The sequence below is a fragment of the Pinus tabuliformis genome, chromosome 4_2 (genome assembly GCF_031772625.1).
Source record: "Pinus tabuliformis cultivar Carrire ecotype Pingquan chromosome 4_2, CPIR1, whole genome shotgun sequence".
NCBI lineage: Eukaryota > Viridiplantae > Streptophyta > Pinopsida > Pinales > Pinaceae > Pinus > Pinus tabuliformis.
The window spans coordinates 1,071,515,456-1,071,521,754 of record NC_142304.1 but is presented as its reverse complement, the minus strand read 5'-3'; the positions used below and the strand labels follow the sequence as shown (position 1 = coordinate 1,071,521,754).

The following is a 6,299-nucleotide window of genomic DNA, read 5'->3' as shown; positions in this document are numbered from 1 at the left end:
ACGAGAACGAGTTTCCCTATCGCTAGGCTCGTTAAAACATAGCGATGGGCTTGCCCGAAGGGCAGGTTATAGAACAAGCATATGTTATCCTCCTCAAGCTTGACAAAAATAAAGAGGTACTAGTCAGAAATGACTGGGGAAAAATTGGGAGAACCTCAAAGCTTTAATGGTAGCAAGTCGCTCTTGAACATGACACTTTTCCTCCGTACCACATCGGGTTGGGTTGTTTCATTCACCGGTCTCGTCACCATGGTCTCGCCAAACCATCCACATATGGGGTAATGCTACCGATCCATCGCATCAGTGTCGTTATATGTTCAAGAGATGTTGTTCAGAAAGAGTCAACCGTGTCCCATCCACTGCCATACATTATCCTTCATCCATTCATGACCGCCACCCTGAATCATATGTCACAGATTGTTTTCACCTCCATTAAAATCATTAGCTCCGTTCCGTGTCACTGATGTGGGATTCATTAAGGCCCTCCTTTGACGGATCGCTTCTTGTCGACTTCAGCTCATTATCCAAGAAGTTGATGTAGGAACAACCCCCTCAGTACTTTGAAGCTTGCATGCCTCAATGGCAAGTTTCTCACTTCCGGCGACAGGTATACATCAATGACCTTCGACCGAAAGATTCTGCGTGGTGTTCGACGCCAAGTCCTTTATTCACACCACGTGGATTATACTGTTGTACCTTGAGGGTCATTATCATTATCGGTGATTCCTCTCGTGCTTGTTAACGGTTTACATCATTGACCGGTAATCAAGTGATGTCTTTCCATGTTCGACTTCAGCGCAATTCTCACATGGATCGACTTGTACTTAGAGTGAAGATCGAACGAGTTTGAAGACCCCGGATCTAGTTTCATCCATCCGGGCTGCGATATATATTCAGGAAATATAAAGACATTTGACATGTACATCATTGCAGCAGATGATCATCCTACTCAAAGGATGATAATTTTCACCAAAATTATCAGTCTACCATCAGACGATCGTTTGTTCTATGTACCAAAATGAATTTATAAAGCTGAGCATGGGAATGCCCGCCTCAGCTAGATCATGAAAGCAGAATGAAAAATAATGTATTGTATTGTATTTTATTATAGGTCACCTCTCAGCGATTGAATGAACTTCGGATCCTCCTGATAAAGCATTTCACCCGATAAACGACCTCATACTTTAGGGGGCAACTGTTATAGACATTTTTGTGCCTTATAGCATGAAGCATGAAATGTCCATAATCTAAGGGATCCAAAGTCCCTAAACATGTTGTTCCTACCCCTAGAGGAACAAGGTCAGCAAACCACAACACTGAATAAAAGTTCTCCACCTGAAAACACTCAAAAACAAGGCAATTCTGGATCATGTCAACTGTTCCACTGAGCATCTGCGCTGAATGTCAACTGCTCCACTGTCTACCTGCATTGAATGTCAACTGCAAAGAAGGCTACCTGCGCTGGGCGAGTTTGGACATGTGGCACAGTCATTCCTCAAGGTTTCAATGCCCAGGAAGCTTCCAAAATGACACTTGGATCAGGGAATTCGACTGGTGATGAGTAAGAGGTTCTAGATCTCCAAGTGGAAGCAAGAACCTCCAAGTGGACTCAAGAACTAAAGAATAACTGAAGTGAGAGAGGACACTAGTCAGCTTCATGCAACCTCAAGCTGACTCATCCTTTCTCCAAAACTCCTATATATAGATCTCTCTCATGAGGTCTAGAGAGGGTGGAATCTTGTGAATGTAAGGAAGTGCTGTTGGTTTGAGTTTATAACTATTGGGTGATTTGCTTTGAAGGAGGTGAAGAGGAGATTTCTTTCTGCTGGGAAGGTGATGCTGGATTGGGCCTCTTATGGTTGTATCACTTCCTGAACTTTACTTCTTCCATTAATAAAGCATTTGAGGTTCTTCTATATGCATGTGTCTCAATGATGTATTATACTTGTGTATTTGATTTATTCTAATCCTTGAATCAATTATGAATGTATGCTTCTTGTAGTTTCCCTCTCTTGCCATTTTGCAGGATCTTGGTGTAGCTGGGCCAGTGAAAGAGCAAGGAGCTGGGAGCAAGCAGCAAGGAGAGAAGATTGGATCAACCATTAGCGAAAGACATCGGTTAGTGGATCTCTTTCTCCCATATTTTACTTTCATAAAGAAGAAATCTTAGATAGCTTTGCTTCGATTGTTGCTGAGGTACTATCACCCTTAGAGTGGGATAGGGTCATTCCGTATTGGATACTTTTCCCAACAACAACAATGACTCATGAGCAAGAGAATGCATTATCTAGGAGAATCTCCTAGGTAATATCCTTCCATAAACTATAGATATGATGTGGGGAAATGTATTGCTATTATCATCATCTACTATTCATAATTAATCAGAGGGATACACACCATATGTATGCAATTTTCTCCACTTTGAGTCTTATATCTATAAGAGGAGAAAACTACATACATATGGCATGTATATCCCTCTGATTAGTTATGAATAGCAGATGATGATAATAGCAATGCATTGCCCCACATCATATCTATAGTTTAAAAGTAATGCTTAGTGCTTTGCAAGAAAAATGTTTATCTGCTTATTAGCAACAATTTCAAATATTTGAGAATGTAGATTTCCACAAATCATCATATTAACCTTTTAGAGTTTAAAATGTGGAGTTTTGAAATAACTTAAATTATGTTTAGAAATCTGCAGTTTCAGACACATTGAAAACCCAAAAATTCCCTCACAATATGCCTCCAAGCATGCAAATATGACTAATCACTGAACTTTCCTATTCAAGCAGTATCATAGTTTTAAAAACCGTCTAGTCTAAACTAGAAACTAGCTAAACCGGCCGGTCAGATAGGCCCAAATAACAAACCGGTAGAAAAACCCTTCAGGTTCCAGTTCAAATCCTGGTTAGATAGGTGACCGTTTCAAAACCCGATTCCAGTTTTTAAAACTATGAGCGGTATCCAGTCGCTCTTAAATTTTTAGGATATGACAAGTTCAAAAACTAAGAATGGCAAGTACCAACAATAATTCCAAATATTAATATATTTAGCAATGCACAATTTCATATGAATTAGAAACCCCAAATATCATTTGGATTTGCATCGAAACATGCAACTATGACTAATTAACTGAATCTTTCCATTCAAGTGCTATCGAGTTTCTCTTGAATACTTAGGATATGAGTAATTCAATAACTACAAATGGCAAGTACCAAATATCCAACAACCAAATCTTAAACAAAAGAAAATCTAGTTTGGAACATATCTAGAAACGTGCCCCAGATTCTATCAATTAGACTTCTAACGTATGTCAAATTAAAATATATTGTTGTGCAAAGGCACTGGGACTCTGCCAAATTATTTCCTCATTTAGTACTTCTCGACAAGTAGTATTGACGAGCTCAAAACATGTTCTTTAAGCAAAAGGATAGCACATGACAATATCAATAAATATTTTAAGGCATTCATTGATCCTGAAATGACAAAACAACTCAATATTGCAAATGCCTCTTCAGAACAGATTAAACATTAATCATGTGCAACAGATGGTGATATGAGACACAACGACATCAATTTCAAACTCAAAATTAAATCAGAACTATGACAATTTCAAGACTATAACCAACAGAGACTTGAATGCTTTTATCTTTGGAAAGGGTTTATCTTTGGAGACAGTTGGCTGGATGGTCAAATAGGCTGGTAGAAGTATTTGGGATGCCATAAGATTGATGGGAATCTCCTTTCATGGAATGAAAATGTCATGTAACTTCTAAGCAATTGGGTAAATTCATAGGTTTCGGATTAGGACTAGCAGTTTAGAGTTCAAGCAAGGTTGGCATTTTCAAAAAAGATGTAGAGCCTCTTGAAACTAGATTGAAGACAAATATGTTGGCTCTCCTTGCCAATGTAGGAAGTAGTAATATTTTTCCCAATTTTTTTTTGGGGAGGGTCTAATTAAAATAGGCCCATGATAAGCAACCACACTGTTGGCTGCAAGTCCTTGTCGAATAGCTGATAGACCCCTAAGAAGTTCGAAGTTCTGCTCAAGCGTCTTCGAGAAACCAATACCAGGGTCTGTTATAATTCTCCATGCAGGTATACCAAACGATTCTGCATTCTTTATCTGTAACGATAACTCATTAGCAACTTCTTTACATACATCCCCATAGGTTGTATTTTCATCGTTCTGTATTGTTGATGGTTTCCCCCTTGTATGCATTAAGATATAAGGGACAACAAGATCTACAACTGTAGAAAACATGTTGGGATCCAAATGACCTCCAAATATATCGTTCACAACATGAGGTCCATTTCTTACTGCCTCAGATGCAACTTTAGCATCAAAATTATCTACTGATAGGATTTTACCTTCAGCTTCAGGAATCTGCACCACTACTTCTAAAACTAGCAAAAGCTAAGACAATTCCTCCTCTGTTGAAATGCTTGATGCTATTGACTTGGTTAACTATGCTCCAATTTCAATCATATCCGCTCCTTCAGATATTATCCATCTAACCTGATCAACTGCATTATCTACAGATGTGTATCGTCCTCCATCACTAAAACTATTTGGTGTTAAATTTAAAACACCCATGACATGAGTTTTTCTTGACCAATCCAATAACTCATTTCCAATGGGAAAAACTCTCTTCATTCTCTCTCGTCCCATAAGGTCTTCCCCTCCAAGTTTCTCCCATGCCTCAAATATGCCACCATTTCTTCCCAAAAAGGCATGCCAACAGGGAACAGTGTCGTTGTTAGCTACCAATCCAAGAAGGTCTACAAGCGGAGCAAGAACAAAGGGTCGCTCCCACAAATTTTGATGGGGTATTTTGAGAATTTTCGATGAAACCTTGAGCTTTACATAGAATAAAATTTCCAAATCAATAGGCCGATTCCCATACCTTATGCCCTCAGTCTGGCCTAATCCCTTTTCAATTTCTTTCAGAACTGTCAACAAGGCATGCAGACCAAGTTTTTTGATTTCCCTTATTGCAGAGTTAAGGTAGCAAGGTTGATCAATTACATATGCAGGTTTGGTCTTGTATAAGTTTGCATGCTTTGTAATACAGACACCAGCTTTCCCCATCATGCTCAAATCTCTATTGAAATTTTCAACTTTGTTGCCAACATTGTTGCCCAACAATGACCACTACCTCCACCGGGGAGTGAAATTCAATGCAAGATTCAGAGGCTGATGAGTATGAAAAGGAATCCCAAGAAGAAGAAACCCGCCCCAAAGCTACAAAAGATAGATCCAGAGACAATTGTTTCAATGGAGGATTCATGAAAATGGTTTATTTGCCCATTTTCATTAGCTTAGACCAACTGCCTAACGCGCAGATGAAATTCAGTGCTAATTTCTAGTGCATACATACATATAGAAAGAGTGTGTGTGCGCTCCTACTGCAAGAGGCTCTCGCATAGAGAATGAATTTGGTATAAACCTGCCTGTGGAAGAGGCTCTATTACTCAGATTCTAATTTTGAAATTTATCTTGATATTATTGTCTGGTCATTAATGAAACTTGGAAGTGGTTCCTATCTTATACAGAAGATACAAATGCCCAACAAATAAAATCACATGGAAGGGAAATTAATGAAAGAAATGAATTTATTATGAGGGAGAAGACTTACCAACATTCTGGGAACCCCATGGACTGATTCCTCCAAATCCAAGTCTGAATCCTCTATAAAAGAAGCGGGGGCTAACTCCAAGCCTCATATTGAGACAGGTTCATTAAACCTAAATACCCCTCAGATTGGATTCCTCGTGTTAATCAGATTCCCATGAAATAAACGGAGAACAAAAATTAACCAGCTCAACCAGAATACCAATGGTGCGTGAACCAAAATAAACAATAATGGGATTGGTTATTGAAGTCTTTGACTGGATTCAAGAAACTAAGGAAACAATTCCATTTACAATTTGATAGAATCCTAGAGAATGGCAAGAAAACACTCAATAAATATTGCTATCAAAAACTTATAATTCCCAAAATCTACATCAATTGTCATACTTGTCAATCGGGTTGTCCCCTTCTCAACTCTCTCAGGCAAAATCTTGCAACACCTTGTCACAAGATTACACACATAGTAATTGACAAGACCACTTCTCCATTGCTTAAACTCTGAAAATCACCGTAAATTACCAGTAGAGGCCTCCAAGTGGATAAAACTAGGTGGAATGGACAATTTAAACCCAATATTGAAGGGCAGACGAAGCCACTTAGTAATATTGTCTTTCGATGTTCCTTTTGTGGAACCCAATTGAAATTTTTTGGAGTGGTTTGG

The 6,299-nt window shown here is 38.8% G+C and overlaps 1 pseudogene; it reads right to left on the bottom strand.

Annotated features, from left to right (window-relative positions):
- Positions 1-3,874: 3,874 nt before the first annotated feature.
- Positions 3,875-5,730, bottom strand: LOC149173351 (folate synthesis bifunctional protein, mitochondrial pseudogene; annotated as a pseudogene).
- Positions 5,731-6,299: the final 569 nt, after the last annotated feature.